At 43.1% G+C, this 18,290-nt stretch overlaps 1 protein-coding gene across 4 annotated transcripts in view; it reads left to right on the top strand.

Annotated features, from left to right (window-relative positions):
* The window catches only part of MINK1 (misshapen like kinase 1), a 675,211-nt gene that overhangs the window by 349,261 nt on the left and 307,660 nt on the right, over positions 1 to 18,290 (top strand). The window lies entirely within an intron of this gene.

Genomic DNA, 18,290 nt, shown 5'->3' with positions numbered 1-18,290 from the left:
CGGTTGCCTCAGAGGCCAGACCTACTTGTTCATGGACCGTTCTTTCATCAGAATCTACAGTCTTTCAGCTTAACGTGAAAGTAAATTTTCACGAATGAAAGCTCTGTTTTTAAAAATACTTTTAAAAACAGGGACACTTTCATTCATGAAAATTTACATAGCAGCCATTTTTTTTAAAAATACCTTCTATTTCTTTCAAGCTTGGAACACTGGAGCAGCGATTTCCCCACCCCCAGGTCCTCTCTTATTACGTCAGAAATGACGATTCTGGCTTCCTCCATGTGACGGATCCGCGGCTGCGTAGCTCCGCCAAATGGGTCCTTCCGCTGCCTGGAACAAACAGCTCTGTAGCCCAGGAAAGTGATTCTAGCAGGAGCCCACCTAAATGATTAGACAGACTAGCGTTCGGGTGAAAAAAAAAGAACTGCTTTATTGCACAGAAAACACAGCTTTTATACATTTCCAACAAATGAGGGTAGTTACTACACAATAGAAACAAATATTATACAATGAGACAAACATCAGACAATGGATAGTTAAACAAGATTCTAATCACATCCTGACTTACAAAAGGACAATGGATGACTCACACAACAAATGGGGGCAGTTAATGTATGTTTACATTCACTGTCAGAAGACAGATAAAACTCAATAAAACATTTGAATTTAAAAACAAAAACAAATGGTGGTAGTTGCTACACAAATAGAAACAAATATTATACAATGAGACAAACATCATACAATGGTTAGTTAAACAAGATTCTAATCACATCCTGACTTACAAAAGGACAATGGATGACTCACACAATAACAGAAAGACACTTCACACCTAGACTAGATAACAACAGGTGTGAGGTTATAGGGGGTAGGGGTTTAACCCTTGCAGCCTGGTATCGGAAAGTCCGTCAGCATTCCCATTGCTTTTTTCCGGTCAGTACTGAATGTCAAAGTTAAATGGCTGCAGGGCTAGGCTCCACATCAACAGTCTCCCGTTGTCCCCGGAAACTCGGTTGAGCCATACCAAGGGGATTATGGTCAGTGAGGATGGTGAAGGGTCTTCCATATAGGTAGGGCTGCAACTTCTTCAAAGCCCATACCAGCGCCAGACACTCTGTCTCGACCGCCGTGTAGCCTATTTCCCTGGGTAGCAGTTTTCGACTGAGGTAGGCAACGGGGTGGTCCTTTCCTTCCTCGTCTGCCTGACTTAGTATGGCCCCCAACCCGAACATGGAGGCATCTGTGTGGACAGAAAAGCGTTTGGCTGGATTAGGAGCGGCCAGTACTGGAACAGAGATTAAGGCAGACTTAAGACTCTGGAAGGCTTGTTCACACTCGGGGGACCACAGGACCTGTCGGGGAAGTCGTTTACGGGACAGGTCAGTCAGGGGTTTGGCGAGGGTGCTGTAATTGGGGACAAACCTCCGGTAGTAGCCTGCAGTACCCAGAAAGGCAAGGACTTGGGTTTTAGTTCTGGGGTGGGCCAGTTAGCCACTGCCTCGACTTTGGCCGGTTCGGGTCGCTGCTTACCTCAGCCGACTCGGTGGCCCAAGTATTGACCATCCGAGCGCCCAATGGTACACTTATCTGGCTTCAAGGTTAGTCCGGCGGCTCGAAGAAGACCTAAGACGACCCCTAGGTGGACCAGATGGTCCTCCCAGGTCTCGCTATAGATAGCGATGTCATCCAGGTATGCACAGGCATAGTCCTGGAGGCCATCTAACAGGTGCTCTACCATTCTTTGGAAAGTGGCTGGGGCGTTCTTCATTCCAAACGGCATGACCTTAAACTGGTATAAGCCGAAGGGAGTGATGAAGGCAGACTTGGGGATGGACTCGGGGTCAAGCGGAATTTGCCAATAACCCTTGCATTGGTCGAGGGTGGTCAGGAAGTGGCCCCGGGCGTTTCGATCTAACAGGTCATCTACTCGGGGCATGGGATAGGCGTCAGTGGTGGTTCTGTCATTGAGTCTACGGTAGTCAATGCAGAACCGGGTTGTTCCGTCCTTCTTGGGTACTAACACTACCGGGGAGGCCCAGGGACTTTTGGACGGTTCAATGACACTGATGTCCAACATTCCCCCGGAGCTCCCGGTGCATACTTTTCCTGACGGCCTCTGGGACCCTGTAGGCAGCCTGTCACAGGGGGTCTGTCTTGGGGTCTCCCAGTGGCTGTGGTGGTAAACCCAGGGACAGTAGAGAACATGTCATTTCTCTGTTCTAGGAGTCGCCGGACCTGCCTTTTCTGTCCGAACTCTAAACTGTCGTCTAGGGATATGTCATCCACCCCCTGGGGGGGCGTCAGTAGGTCCGGGAAGCTCCGGCATTGGAAAACTTTGAGTCCTCCACTGCCGGTGCACAGATAGCGGCCACATCTCTGGATCTTTCTATGTATGCCTTCAACATGTTCACATGAAAGGTCCGACGGATCCTTTCATCTGAACACATCGCTACCAGGTATGTGGTGGTGTTCAGTTGTTCCACAACCCGGTAGGGTCCTTGCCAAGAGGCCTGTAGCTTGTCTGTTTTGACAGGCTTCAGGGCGAGGACCTTCTGTGCCACTATCAGGGTTTGGGTACGGGCATTGCGATCGTACCATCACTTCTGTTTGTGCTGAGAGGCCTGAAGGTTCTCACGGACCTGGGCTTCCCAGGTCCTGCAGCCGGTCCCTGAGCTGGAGTACTTACTTCATGACAGAGTGCTCTTCTGCCCCTATGGCTCCCTCCCAGGGGGCTCGTACCAAATCTAGCGGGCCCCTAACCTTTCGACCATACAGTAGTTCAAAGGGGGAAAAACCTATGGATTCCTGAGGCACCTCTCGATATGCAAAGAGGAGATGCAGCAGGAATTTTTCCCAGTCCCTGTGAGTGGCCGAGAACGTTCGAAGCAGTTGCTTTAGGGTCCCGTTAAACCTCTCACACAGCCCATTTGTCTGGGGATGGTAAGGGGCGCTGTGCAGGGGTTTAATCCCGCACAACTTCCAGAGTTGTTGAGTGATTTCTGCTGTGAACTGTGTTCCCTTATCGGAAACCACTTCCTGAGGGAAGCCTACACTGGTGAATATCCTGAGCATCGCATCTGCTATGGTCTCCGCATGTATATTGGCCAAGGGGATTGCCTCTGGGTATCGGGTGGCATAGTCTACTACGATAAGGATGTGTTTCTTCCCTGAGGGGCTGGGCCGAGCTAATGGCCCCACAATGTCTACTGCTACTCGGCTAAAGGGTTCATCAATAATGGGCAGGGGATGGAGAGGGGCTTTCGTATGATCTCCCGTCTTTCCTACCTTCTTGCAAACCTCACAGGATTTACAGTATTCCTTAATATCGGCTGTAATGCCTGGCCAGAAGAAGGTTTGATTCAAGCGGTGGTGGGTCATTTGTTTTCCTAAGTGGCCAGCTAAGGGAATGTCATGCCCTATTTTCAGCAGGTTGGACCGAAACCGTTCCTTTTCTCCTCTTGGAGATCCGGTACACGAGCTTGCCCTCCCTCTGGAACCGTTTGTCTCCGGGGCCCTTGGCGTCAGCACCTACTCGGTCTCGGTAAGGGTCGGGTCGCTCAAGGTCTCTGGCGAAGTCGGATGGAGTTGCCCAGGAGGGGGTGTTGGCAAGTTCGGGTTTAGTGGGGACGGTTAGTCGGGGTAAGGTAGGAGTAAGGACAGTAGGTCTTACCTGGGTTGGTGAGGTGGCTTGGCATCTGGCCTGCTGGCAGGTAGTCACAGGGCAGGTGTCCAGAGAGGTATTCCCCAAAAAGTCAGAGACAAGGTGGCCGAGGTCGTTTCCCAACAGGACCTCGGCAGGGATGTTTTGCATATCCCCCACTTCTACATTGCGGGCGTCGGTTTTCCAGTCCAAAGGGATCCAGGCGGTAGGAACCTCAGAACAGCACCTCCCGCTACCCCTACAGCGAGGGTCCATCCAGTGCAGCCAGAGGGGGGAACAAGGTGAGGCTGAATCAAAGAGATGGTGGCCCCCGTATCTCTTATTCTTTGACCGCCTGCCCGTTGAACCAGACATCTTGCCGATGTTGGTGTCGGTTGTCTTGGCCCACTGAGCTGACGTGGTGCAAGACACCTACTTCTTCTCCTGTCCACTCAGCATAGGGGTCGGAGCTCGCTGTATGTGCACAATGGGCAGCGGCCTGGTAGGTGCGGGCTTGAGGAGTCCCCCACAGAATTGGTGCAGGGTTTCTTGGCGGCTGGGGGTTTCTTTGTCTTGTTGGGCAGTTCCGTACCACATGGCCGAGGTGTCCACACCCATAACACCCCCGGGAATTGCTGCCTCCAGCCGGGTACACAGTGGGCGGTTGGGTCTGGGGCTGCCTAAAGACTGTTGGTTGTCACGCTGGGGCTGGAGTGGAGCGGGTTGCTGGCCGGAGGTCTGTGGCCGCCTGGCGCCGGGCATCCACATACTGATCGGCCAGGGCGGCGGCTTGGTCAGCTGTTCTGGGTCCCTTGTCCTTTACCCAGTCCCTTATCTCTGCTGGGGTGCGGTTGTAGAACTGCTCCAGGAGGAGGTGCTGAACAGCTCCATCTAGGGTGGTGATGTGTGACACCCAGTAATCCAGGAGTTCAAGGACCACCGAGCTAAGCGGTGGGCAAACTCGGTATATGGCTGCTCCTCTTGTCTTTGTAGCCCCCGGAATCTTAGCCGGTGAGCCTCCGGTGTGAGTCCATACCGGGCAAGGATACGCTCTTTCACCCGGTCATAGTTGTCTTGGTCCTCGGAAGGGACAGTGTGGAAAGCCTCCAGGGCCCTACCGGACAGTTTCCCAATGAGAATAGTAACCCTGTCGGCATCAGCGACCCCATGCATCCGGCACTGGGCCTCGAACAGCTGTAGATAGCGGTCGATAACCTCGCTCTCATCATCCTGGAATGTTCGGAAAGCCCCGTGAGGTAGTTACTTGGGCCGTGAAGGGGAGTCCAGGGGACCCGGCATGACCCCCCCCATAGACTTCTGAAGCTCCAACATATGTTCCTTGGTGGTGTCAGTCACTATCCGAGTAATGATCTCCTCGGGGGGGTTAGGTCCATAGAGAGCCAGTTGCCACTGTACCTGCTGCTGCATGTCGGACACTGTAGTCCCTTGAGTGGAGGCTGTACTTGGCTGTCCTCCGCTTTGGTCGCTGTCCGACCCACCAGCCTGTTCGCTAGCCCGATCGTCCTCCATAAGTTAGACTACAAGTACTGCTTTGGTCTTTTTGCCAGCGACTTTCCCTCTAGTCTGCAGCAACATTCTTAATTCTTCCTTCCGGAGCCTATGATACTGCTCCATCCGGCAAGATCTTCAGTTGGTGGTTTGGACGTTCCAGGTAGACGGAAGCATCCCACCGCTGCCAACCAATGTGACGGATCCCCGGCTACCCCAGCTGGGTAGCTCCACCAAAGGGTCCTTCTGCTGTCTGGAACAAACTGCTATGTAGCCCAGGAAAGTGATTCTAGCAGGAGCCCACCTAAATGACTAGACAGACTAGCAGTCGGGTGAAAAAAAGAACTGCTTTATTTCACAGAAAACACAGCTTTTATACATTTCCAACAAATGGGGGTAGTTAGTACACAAATAGAAACAAATATTATACAATGAGACAAACATCAGACAATGGTTAGTTAAACAAGATTCTAATCACATCCTGACTTACAAAAGGACAATGGATGACTCACACAACAAATGGGGGTAGTTACTACACAAATAGAAACAAATATTATACAATGAGACAAACATCAGACAATGGTTAGTTAAATAAGATTCTAATGTGTGGAAAGGTGATAACTAAGCGCAAACTATATAACGCAACAGACCTCCAGCTCTTATAAATTGGCACCTAGTTGCCAAGGGTGGATTAAATTTTAAGATTGGATATCAGAGCGCCAAACAACGTAGGCAGGGTCTATGGGCAGATAGTCAAATACCAAAGGTAACAATAGGTTGAAATAATATGATTTAATACATAAGATAAAAAAGTTGGTACATTTAAAATTATACAACAATTAGTCATGGATCCATGTTACACTTTAAAATATATATTGAAACAATAGGAACAATTTAAAAATGCTTGTAGAACAATAAATAACAACAAAAAAAATCTAACAAATAATGTCTATCGCATAAAACTTAAATTCTAATATGTGAATGCTAGGAGCGCTTATGCACACTCTATTTATAAAAACAATGGGTTACAATGCATAGGTGGATAGATTCCAGGTTGCTTGAAACCGGTGGGTGTGAAATGTAAGTGGCTCCGAATTGGGGTTTTGCCTATGTGTTTATCCAAAATGGTGTAAATCCTAACAGGTGGACAAAAAATGTTACAGGAATGTCTAGAACCTGAATTCAAAATATAAGATCTGAGGTTGTGCCTATGTGTTTATCCAAAAAGGATGTAAATCCTAACAAGTGAAAAAATGTGAGAAAAATATTGCAGGGGTGTGTGAACCTTATTTTCAAAATAAACAATGAATTCAAAATAAAACGATATACAAGTGAATTTATGACAAATCAACTAATGCAAACATAAAGCATAAATAGAACCAAATAAAAACAACAGCACAACTTTAACGTGTGTTCAAATGTGTTTCTGCTTGCAAACTGTGATGTGATGTGATGTGAACAAATATCTATTATGAACACTGAATAGTGGCAAAACTTTGTGATTGGATTGAAATTGAACACAGGCTCTAAATTGATACCCTAAAATACAAATCTAAAGGGCTCAGAGTTGCTGAGCTAGATATAAGGGACTTGCTCAAAGAGCCTTGAGATGTTAATTAAAAGAGACCATATAACAGTGGGTTCAAAAACGTATGATATAACATAAAATGCTTAAAAGTCCAAATAAATATTCAAATTGGATAATAAGAATCTTGCTATAGTCTGTCTCAATATGGATCCCAACTGCTGATTATGTAGAAATCTTCTTGGGCAGTAGTTAACAAATAATTCCAACTTGCAATGTTGTCCCTTACCTGCCAAAAAAGGAAAGGCAAACAATAGTGCAGATGGCTTCTTAATGTGATCACAATTAAAATACTCCTTACCAGTCAACCGGTTTCGTTCTCCACTGACATTTCTCAAGACTCGTCGGTTTTGTTACAGATAAAGTTAGCTCGTATTCAAGATATTCATTCCTTTGTACAGACTTTGGTAGGAATTAGACCTGTATTCAGACCTGTTACTCCTTCTTGGTGTCTCAATTTGGTTCTCAGGGTTTTACCACAGCCCCCTTTTTGAACCAGAGCATTCTATGGATATTAAGCAGTTATATTAGAAGGTCTTGTTTTTTCGTTGGCTATTTTGTCCGCTAGAAGTGCTTCTGTGCTTTCAGCTCTTTCTTGTGATCCTCCTTATTTGGCTTTTCATCAAAATAAGGCAGTTTTCTTTCATGTAATTGGCAACAGTCCATGAGCTAGTGACGTATGGGATATACAATCCGACCAGGAGGGGCAAAGTTTCCCAAACCTTAAAATGCCTATAAATACACCCCTCACCACACCCACAATTTAGTTTTACAAACTTTGCCTCCTATGGAGGTGGTGAAGTAAGATTTTTACCTTGATATGCACTTCTCAGCATTTTGAAGCCCTTTTCCTCTCAGAGTACAGTGAATGTCAGAGGAATGTGAAGGGAGTATCACCTATTGAATGCAATGGTTTTCCTCACGGGGATCTATTTCATAGGTTCTCTGTTATCGGTCGTATTAGGCTCGCGTGAGCGCAAAATGCTATAATTGATTGCGTCATTCTTGGCGCGAGACTTTTGTGGTGCGAGAATTACGTTTGTTTACGCAAATTCGTAATTTCCGGCATCTTAGTTGACACCGAGTCTTATCACGAGGTTGCGTCATCTATGACGCGCGTGTTTGTTGTGGACGTTTTTGTCGCAAAAAAATATTTTCATTTGTTGGCGTCATTCTTGGCGCCAAACTGTTTGTCATTATTTAAGACTTCATTTCCTTTTGCCTCTGGTCCTTTTTTTCTTTGTCAGAGGCCTATTCTGTTTGCATTTTTTCCCATTCCTGAAACTGTCATATAAGGAAATAGTTAATTTTGCTTTATATGTTGTTTTTTCTCTTACATATTGCAAGATGTCTCAATCTTATCCTGTTTCAGAATCTACTACTGGAATCCTGCTGCCTGATATCGGTTCTACCAAAGCTAAGTGCATTTGTTGTAAACTTGTAGTAACTGTTCCTCCGGCTGTAGTTTGTAATAGTTGTCATGATAAACTTTTACATGCAGAGAATATTTCCATCAGTAGTGTTGCATTACCTGTTGCTGGTCCATCAACATCTAATGTTCAGGATATTCCTGTCAATTTGAGAGAATTTATTTCTGATACTATTCAGAAGGCTTTGTCTGCCATTCCGCCTTCTAATAAACGTAAAAGGTCAATATACTGATTTATCTATCTCTGATGAGGATCTGTCTGATTCAGAGGATCCTGCCTCAGATATTGACACTGACAAATCTTCGTATTTATTTAAAATGGAGTATATTTGTTCTTTATTGAAGGAAGTGTTGATTGCTTTAGATATAGAGGAGTCTAGTCCTCTTGATACTAAAACTAGTAAACGTTTAAATTCGGTTTATAAACCTCATGTTGTTATTCCAGAGGTTTTTCCAGTTCCTGATGCTATTTCAGATATGATTTCAAAGGAATGGAATAGACTGGGTACTTCTTTTACTCCTCCTTCAAGGTTTAAAAAATTGTATCCTTTGCCTACTGATAGATTGGAGTTTTGGGAAAAGATCCCCAAAGTTGATGGGGCCATCTCTACTCTTGCTACACGTACTACTATTCCTACTGAAGACAGTACTTCTTTTAAAGATCCTTTAGATAGGAAACTTGAATCCTATCTAAGGAAAGCCTATTTATATTCAGGTCATCTCCTCAGGCCTGCAATTTCTTTGGCTGATGTTGCGGCTGCATCAACTTTTTGGTTGGAGAATTTAGCGCAACAAGAATTGGATTCTGACATATCTAGCATTGTTTGTTTACTGCAACATGCTAATCATTTTTTTTATTTTGTTTGAGTTCAGGCTTACACTTATGCTGGTACAAGGTAAGAACATAATACATGGTACTGTACATTATTAATTAGTTACATAATGACAACTAATGAACAGAGATACAAATATAATGGAGGAAAGAAAACTAACAATAAAATTTGTACGGTATAAATCGAAATTAACCATAAGTCAGTTTGTGGCTCTTATCCTGCCTGAGTACATAACTCAACACTTCAAGAGTTTTCTATATAAAGAGAGGTGTCTAATGTAGCTAAATTAGCAACTGAGAAACTAACAACAGTAGCGAGAATTGTTCCAAATCTAGTGATAGGGGTCAGGAGGTGGTTCGAGGAAGGGGAATTAGGGGGGGGGGGAAGCTTCAGCAGTAACAACAACCAGGAGTCTACATCAGTCAGGATATAACTCAATCCATGGGGACCAAATCTCATGGTAGAAGTCTACTTTATCAAGAATTCTATGGGAGTATAGTTCCATCTGTTTGATCTGATGTACAGTGGTGAGGACTTGTGAAATGTGGGGTGGTTCCCTATGTTTCCACATTCTAGCAACCATTGATTTTGCAGCCATGAGGAGGTATATCACTAAGGCTTCTCTAGACTTTGTCAGGTTTGGGACTTGCATGTGTAACAGTGAGATCTCTGGTTTGAATGGGAGGGTAATATCTAATGAGTGTAGTATTCTGAAAACCTTCCTCCACAACGACTGGATCCTGGGGCACGACCACCAGACATGGAGTGAGGTCCCCAGTTGTCCCCATTCCCTCCAGCACCAGGGTGAGTGAGAGCCATAGATCCTATGTAGGGTAGAGGGTGTAAGGTGCCATCTTACTAGAATCTTTTTCTGTAGCTCCCAAAGAGTAACACAGTGTAAGAGTCTTTTAGTTAGGGTGATACGCGTATGCCATATATCAATGTCGGCAGTGAAGCCTATCTCTCTCTCCCAGGCTTTATGTTGAGCAATTTTATGAAGTGTGGTAGATTCAAGAAGAAGAATATAGTGGAAAGATAGGGCGTGAGTTAGGCCTTCTCCTTGAGCCCATTTGGTCTCCCATTTCGAAGGTAGCCTTAGATTTGTCCCCGGGTATCCCCATGATTTTAACCATGTACGCAGCCGGAAGGCTTCAAAATATAAAGAGGAAGGGATATTAAATTTGATGCAGAACTGTGTGTGAGTGAGCCACTGGTTTTGGTCATAGAGGTCCGAAGCCAGGATAGGTGCTAAAGCTCTCCATGACACAAGATGGTAGTCCGGGAGAGAATATAGGACACCACTCATGGTGAGTATGGGTGAGGGGTGCAGGGCTAAACCTGGATTGTGCTTCGTCTGACTCCAAAACTGGAGGGCATCTGAAATAATTGGGGATGTGTTGGATATCTTTTCCTTTTAGTGAGGGGGGATCCACAGTAGATCAGACAAAATCAGTCCTGACGGGAGAACTGATAGCTCTGCATCAAACCATTGAGGTTGATTATCTATGAGACTCCAGCTAAATAAATGTGATAGCCTAGCTGCTGTATAATATAGTATGATGTTGGGGAGGGCTAATCCTCCATGTGTAGTAGGTCTCTGAAGTGTAGTCCTAGATGTTCTGGATCTATTACCTTTCCATATGTACGCAGTGAGCAAACTTTGTAACTTATTCAGTAGGGGTCTGGGGATGTTATATGGGATACATCTGAATAGGTAGGTGATTTTGGGAATGAAGGACATTTTTATTGCCACAATTCTTCCTGTCCATAATATTTCCCGAAACTCTCATGAGGAGAGAAGGTCCCTGAATTCTGTTAGTCTGTCTGTGAAATTTTTCGCAATTGTGATTTCTGGGTGAGGGCTTAAAGGGACACTGTAACCAAAATTTTTCTTTCGGGATTCAGATTGAGCATGAAATTTTAAGCAACTTTCTAATTTACTCCTATTATCAAATTTTCTTCATTCTCTTGGTATCTTTATTTGAAATGCAAGAATGTAAGTTTAGATGCCGGCCCTTTTTTGGTGAACAACCTGGGTTGTCCTTGCTGATTGGTGGATAAATTCATCCACCAATAAAAAAGTGCTGTCTAGAGTACTGAAACCAAAAAAAAGCTTAGATGCCTTCTTTTTCAAATAATGATAGCAAGAGAACGAAGAAAAATTGAAAATAGGAGTAAATTAGAAAGTTGCTTAAAATTGCATGCTCTTTCTGAATTACAAAAGAAAAAATTTGGGTTCAGTGTCCCTTTAAATATGTGCCTAATATCTTAATGGCATCTGTATTCCATTGGAAGTGGTACTGATTCTGTAGGAGAGTTAGTTCACAGGGGGGATATTAATATGCAATGCTTCCGTCTTATTAATGTTTAATTTATAATAGCTTAGCTGACCGAAGTAACTAAGCAGGTCAAATACTGCGGGAAGTGAGGTAGTTGGAGAGGTGAGAAATAAAGTAACATCATCTGCATAAATGGAGATACTATGAGAAGAAGTTATTAATTGTACTCCAGTAATTTGGGGATTTCGTCTAATCGCCTGAGCTAGGGGTTCAATCGCTAAAGCGAAAAGGAGAGGTGAGAGCGGGCAGCCTTGTCTGGTGCCATTGGTTATTTGTAGGGGGTCCGATCTAAATCCCACTCCCTTGACTCTGGCAGTAGGGGTTGAATAGAGAGCCTGCACAGCTCGAATAAAGGAATTTGGGATATTAAAGGCTTGCATCGTGATCCAAAGATACTCCCATCTCTCTCTATCAAAAGCCTTCTCGGCATCTAGAGAGAGAGCAATAAATGGGACTTTCTTGCCCGCTACAATCGTCAGTACATCAAGAATCCGTCTAGTGGCGTCTGGGCTTTCCCTCTGAGGTACAAACCCCACTTGATCCGTATGGATCAGGGATGTGATGACTCTTGATAGCCTATTAGCGAGAATTTTAGCATAGAGCTTTGTATCCAAATTAAGAAGGGATATAGGGCGATAACTACTACATAATTCTGGGGGCTTCCCTGGTTTTAAGATTGTTGTAATCGTTGCTTCTAGAAATTCACTAGTGAAGGAGCCCTTCTTCATTATTTCACCAAATAATTTACATAAAGTTGGGACTATTAGGGGTTGAAAAGACTTGTAGAAGTGGGCTGAGAAGCCATCTGGCCCGGGTGATTTACCTAACTTCATATCTTTGATAACAGATTGTACCTCTTCAAGCGTTATGGGATTGGTCAGTGTCAGGAAAGCATCTGGTGAAAGATGTGGTAACTGTATGGAATTTAGTGTGAGTTTTTTGGGGGGTTTTGTTGTTTGTTTTCCATCCTATTTTTCAAGAAAGTTGTTTTTAAAAAAAATGGCTTTTTTTGTCAGCTGTAGGACTGCCCCTTTTTGGGAGGTTCTGATTCTGTGATGTCAGAGATTTTTGGCGCTTTTCTTCACTTCCTGTAAGAGTGAGGTGCACATCTTTTCAGATTGCTCTGCCGTTAAATGACTTCTTGCTGTTTTTGCTTCTATGGAAATCCGGATTGTAAACGGGATAGTTTTTTTCCTCAGTTTGCTGCGGGTTGCAGGAAAGGTAGGGCACCTCAGTAATTCTGCTGAGGTGTAGAGTTTTGCCTGGGGTATGTTTTCTTGATTTGGTGTATTTAAAGGGAACATTTTATTTAAGAATTGTTTTTGGTTCTGCATTATATTCTTTGTTAAAAGATATAAAAAAATAAAAAAAAAGTTACATTTATTTGCTTCGTTTTTTTTTTTGTATTGTGGATCCAGGAGGCTGTGCAGGATGTTACCTGTAGCTTATGTTTTGATGCCCAGATGGAACCCCCAGAACTTTAGCTTATAGAAATAGACTTTTTTGAGCCATCATTTGCTAAGGTGGATGCTGTTCAGGAGCCTCCTGTTTCAGATGTGCTGCAGCTTTCTCCTCAAGCGTCCCAATCCTATTCATCTGCACATGCAGTGCCATGCGTTTCCTCTCATGCTCCGTCTGGGGTTACTTTGAAAGATATTGCTGCCCAGCTATCCTCTACGGTATCTGAGGCGCTGTCTGCTTTTCCCATGCTGCAGTGAAAATGCAAAAAGGAAATTTAAAAAAAACGTAAGTAAGGTTTCTGATCCTGAGGTGGCTAATCAAAGTATTTCCTCTCAGAAGTCTGAGGATGAAGATTCTTCGGTGCATCTGAGGGTGAAATATTGGCAATTCATGCAGTATAATTCCTTCTACTGATGCTGAAGTTGTGTCCTTCAGATATAAGATGGAACACCTCAGTTTGTTACTTAAGGAGGTTTTGGCTACCTTGGTTGACTCCGATACTTCAATCGTTGTTAACCCTAAGAAGTCTAGTAAGCTGAACAAGTATTTTGATGTTCCCTCAGCGGTGGAGGCATTTCCTTTTTCTCCATCTCCTCCTATTTTTAAGAAAATGTTTCCTATAGCTGACTCTATTAAGGAGTCGTGGCAAATGGCGGAAGGAGCTATTTCCACTTTGGCTATGAGGACCACTATTCCTATAGAGGATAGTTGTTCTTTTAAGGATTCAATGGATAAGAAATTGGAGGCATTATTAAAGAAAATGTATGTTCACCAAGGTCTTCAATGGCACCCTGTGGTGTGTATTGCTACTGTTTCCAGCGCTGCAGCTTACTGGTTTGATGCTTTGTCTGATTCTACTAAGACAGATACTCCTCTTGAGGAGATCCAGGACAGGATTAAGGCTCTTAAGGTTAGCCAATTCCTTTATTTCGGATGCTTCCTTACAGGTCAATAAACTGGGAGCAAAAATGTCTGGTTTTGCGGTTCTAGCTCGCAGAGCGCTTTGGTTAAAATCCTGGTCTGCGGATGTTTCTTCTAAGTCTGTTATTAGCTATTCCCTACATGGGTAAGACTTTGTTTGGGCCTGGTTTGGCTGAAATTATTTCAGATATTACAGGAGGAAAGGGATCTTTTCTTCCTCAAGATGGAAAGAATAAGCAGAAAGGACGTGAGAGTAATTTTCGTTCCTTTCGTAACTTTAGAGGTAAACCCTCAGCTTCCTCTTCCAAGCAGGAATCTATCCAAGTCTTCCTGGAAGTCTGGTCAATCTTGGAACAAGGGGAAACAGTCTAAGAAGCCTGCGGCTGACTCCAAGTCAGCATGAAGGATCAGCCCCCAATCCAGGAATGGATTTAGTAGGGGGCAGGCTTTCTTAATTTGCTCAGACTTGGATACGAGATGTCCCAGACCTGTGGGCAGTGGAAATTGTATCTCAGGGGTACAAGGCAGGTTTCTTCTCTCAAGATTATTTGTAGACCAGATAAAGAGAGAAGTGTTCTTAAATTGTATCAAGGATCTTTTTGCCCTGGAAGTTATAGTTCTAGTTCCTCGGCAGGAATAAGGTCTGGGATTTTATTCAAATCTGTTTGTGGTTCCCAAGAAAGAGGGGACTTTCAGACCTATTTTAGACCTAAAGTGTTTAAACAAGTTCCTCAGTGTATCATCCATCTAGATGGGGACTATATGTTCCATTCTTCCTTTGGTTCAAAAAGGTCAGTTTATGAAAAACATAGATTTTAAGGATGCGTTCATTCATGTTACCATTCACCGGGATCATCACAAGTTTCTAAGGTTTTCTTTCTTAGACAATCATTTCGCGTTTGTGGCTCTTCCTTTCGGCCTTGCCACAGCTCCCAGAATTTTCTCAAAGGTCCTGGGGGCTCTTTTGGCAGTTATCCGGTCTTGGGGCATTGCTGTTGCGCCTTATCTGGACGACATTCTGGTTCAGGCGCTGTCTTTTCAACAAGCAAACTCTCATACGGAGATCTTGTCTTTTCTTCGTTCCCACGTTTGGAAGGTAAATCTGGGAAAGAGTTCTCTGATTCCAGCCACAAGAGTAGTATTTTTAGGGACCATAATAGACTCTCTACTAATGAAGATATTTCTGACACATGTCAGAAAAACAAATATCTTCGACTCTTGTCTTGTCTTTCAGTCCTCTCCTATGCTGTCAGTGGCTCTATGTATGGAGGTAATTGGTCTGATGGTAGCTTCCATGAATATCATTCCGTTTGCTCGGTTCCATCTCAGACCTCTGCAGTTATGCATGTTAAGGCAATGGAACGGGGACTATATGGATCTGTCTCCGCAAATAGTTCTGGATCAGGCGACAAGGGACTCTCACAACTAGCTAAACTTATTGTAAAAGGGTTATACAATTGAGTATAGAAGGATTAGCTCCACAATATGATATATCTGTTAACTCGGCATTAAGATTCACTTTCATTCATACATAGTTATCTTTATTAGAAAAAATTTCAGTCACAACCAGGATTAAGCCATCATACAATAGCTTAAGCTAAATTTAAAAACACTTGAACCAGGTTGGTTTAGATTATAGATTCAATGCAAAGATACTCATAAATAGTGACTATCAGCCAGAGTGAAAATAAAGTTAAGTATACTAAACCCTTACAATCCGAGGGCTAGATTTAAGCTTATAATTATACTTATTTTTTAGCTGTAAGGCTGAAGTAAGTAGTACTGGTATATCGGTTAGCTAATATTTAACCATGGTAAGCAGTTAAAACAAACAAACAAGGAGAGGCAGAGCTGCTCCTGTTGGACCCCTGATGCGTGTTTCACAAAGAACGCTTCCTCAGAGGGGGTGCGGGACACTGCTATTGGACGCTCTTTATTGCGTGTAATAACCCACCTCACAGCGTAATAGGTTTCTTGTAAATGGAATAGTGAAGTAGGATTGGCTACCTATGAATTTATAAAAATAAAGTTTTATAAATTTGATACTTTTGCCTCAGCTGAGGCTTCTTTTGGGAGAAGGGTTCTTCAAGCGGTGGTGCCTTATGTTTAGGCCTACCTGTCTTGTCCCTCCCTTATAATCTGTGTCCTCTAGCTTGGGTATTGATTCCCACTAGTAATTGATTCTGTGGACTCACCATATCTTAGGATAGAAAACATAATTTATGCTTACCTGATAAATGTATTTCTTTCCGAATATGGTGAGTACACGGCCCACCCTTTATTTAAGACAGTTATGTTTTCTTAAACCTCAGGCACCTCTACACTTTTGTGTTATCTTCTTTTTCCATTTTTCCTTCGGCTGAATGATTATGGGTAAGGGAAGTGACATATATAGCAGCTTGGCTGTTGTTCTCTTTGCCTCCTTCTGCTGGCCAGGAGTGATATTCCCACTAGTAATTGATGATTCAGTGGACTCCGTATCCGAAAATAAATAAATTTAGCAGGTAAGCATAAATTATGTTTTTCTATCTATTGACACTTAACCTCCTTACTATACTATACCGCCATATTCATTGGGAGAGTACTCACTCAACCATGCTTTTGATAGGCCAATTGTGTTGTCGTCCATCTACATTGATCGGTTAAAATGGATGTCCCTCAAGATCCAATCCTGTAGCACTTTTTGTGTCCGACCATCAGACTGTTTAATGACCTGCCCCTTCACACACTGCAGTAGCTAAAGCGGTATCTCTAGCAACCATACTCTACTCATGTCCCAGTGTTGAGATCCTGTAACTTGACCACATTATTTTAATGCCTTTGGGATCTACTGGAAAATCCTGATCTACCTGTTGGGCACCCCTGATCTAGACAGTCTCCGTCTTGGTGGCTGAATCAACAGATCATTATGCAAGGGGCTTTTTTTTCATCCTATTTGGTCTGTAATCGGACCCTCTGGGGGTCTCAGAAAGCACAAGGAGTTTGGTTTCCTCTGGAGGCAAGGTTACCTATGATTGTTTTAGAACTCTGCAATATTTAAGACTCTTCATAACTGTCCTCTATTGAAAAAGGAATCTTATTTCTTTTTTTAGTCAGACAATGTTTCATCAGTATCATATGTCAATCATCACAGTTCCTTAGCTATTCTTTCCTGGGTAGAAGTCAATTGCTGCCTGATTTCTGCTGTTCATATTACAGGAGTAGACAATTGAGAAGCAGATTTTCTCGGTCGTCAGTCTGAATCTGTGAGAGTGTTCATCTGGATGGGTTCAATCAGATAGTGTATCTTTGGGGTCGCTCAGAGATCTGATGGCCTCTCGGTTGAATCGCAAACTTTCCAGGTACTGTGCGTGGACCAGGGATTCGTGCAATGTTTGTGATTGTTCTGGTAATTCAGTGGCTATTTTGTCTAGCATATGTTTCTCATCCTCCGGTTCTTCTTCCTAGAGTGATTGTCAAAATCAGGCAGAGTACGTGATTCTGATTGTTTTAGTTTTTTCTTTGCATTTTTTTAGAATTCCTAGAATTTTGCTATTTTTAAAGGATGGTTTGGATAAAGTTTATCCGTGGTTTTGTTCAGGCTCTGGCTAGAATTAAAGGGACACTGAACCCAATTTTTTTCTTTTGTGATTCAGATAGAGCATGCAATTTTAAGCAACTTTCTAATTTACTCCTATTATCAAATTCTCTTCATTCTCTTGGTATCTTTATTTGAAATGCAAGAATGTAAGTTTAGATGCCGGCCCATTTTTGGTGAGCACACTTAGTTGTTCTTGCTGATTGGTGGATACATTCACCCACCAATAAACAAGTGCTTTCCATGGTGCTGAACTAAAAAAATAGCTTAGATGCCTTCTTTTTCAAATAAAGAAAGCAAGAGAACGAAGAAAAATTGATAATAGGAGTAAATTAGAAAGTTGCTTAAAATTGCATGCTCTATCTGAATCACAAAAGAAAAAAAATGGGTTCAGTGTCCCTTTAAACCTGTCATTTAAACCAATTTCTCCTCCTTGGAATCTAAATTTTTGATTTTGAGAATTTTGCAAGCTCCACTTTTTGAACCTATGCATAAGGTAGACAATAAGCTTCTCTCTTAGTGATTTCATCTGCTAGAAGAGTTTGAGTTATCTTTTCTTTCTTGTGAGTCTCCTTGTTTTATTTTTCTTCAAGATAAGGCAGTCTTCAGGAATTTGACTTTTTGCAGAAGGTTGTGTCTTCAGACAATATAAGCAGGGAATTTGTTATCCCTTCTTTATGTCCTTATCCTATAAAAAAATCTTTGGAGAGATCTCTTCAGAATTCGGTTGTTTTTAAGAGAGTTAAAATATTATGTTGTGGCAACTAAGGATTCCAGACAAACTTCTAGTTCTAGGAAGGGGCAGAAAGCTGCTGCTGTTTCTTTGGCTTCTTGTTTTAAACTTTTCATTCATAAAGCTTACTTGGAGGCAGGTCAGCCTCCTCTTAAAAAGATTACTTCTCATTCTACTAGATCAGTCACCACTTCTTGTGAGTTTGGAGTGGTTTTATAGAGCTTTCAGGTTTCGGAAGATCATTACTTCCTCCTAGTGGTAGGGAA

This window comes from Bombina bombina, chromosome 6 (genome assembly GCF_027579735.1).
Source record: "Bombina bombina isolate aBomBom1 chromosome 6, aBomBom1.pri, whole genome shotgun sequence".
Classification (NCBI taxonomy): Eukaryota; Metazoa; Chordata; class Amphibia; order Anura; family Bombinatoridae; genus Bombina; species Bombina bombina.
This window is presented reverse-complemented; position numbering and strand designations above follow the sequence as displayed.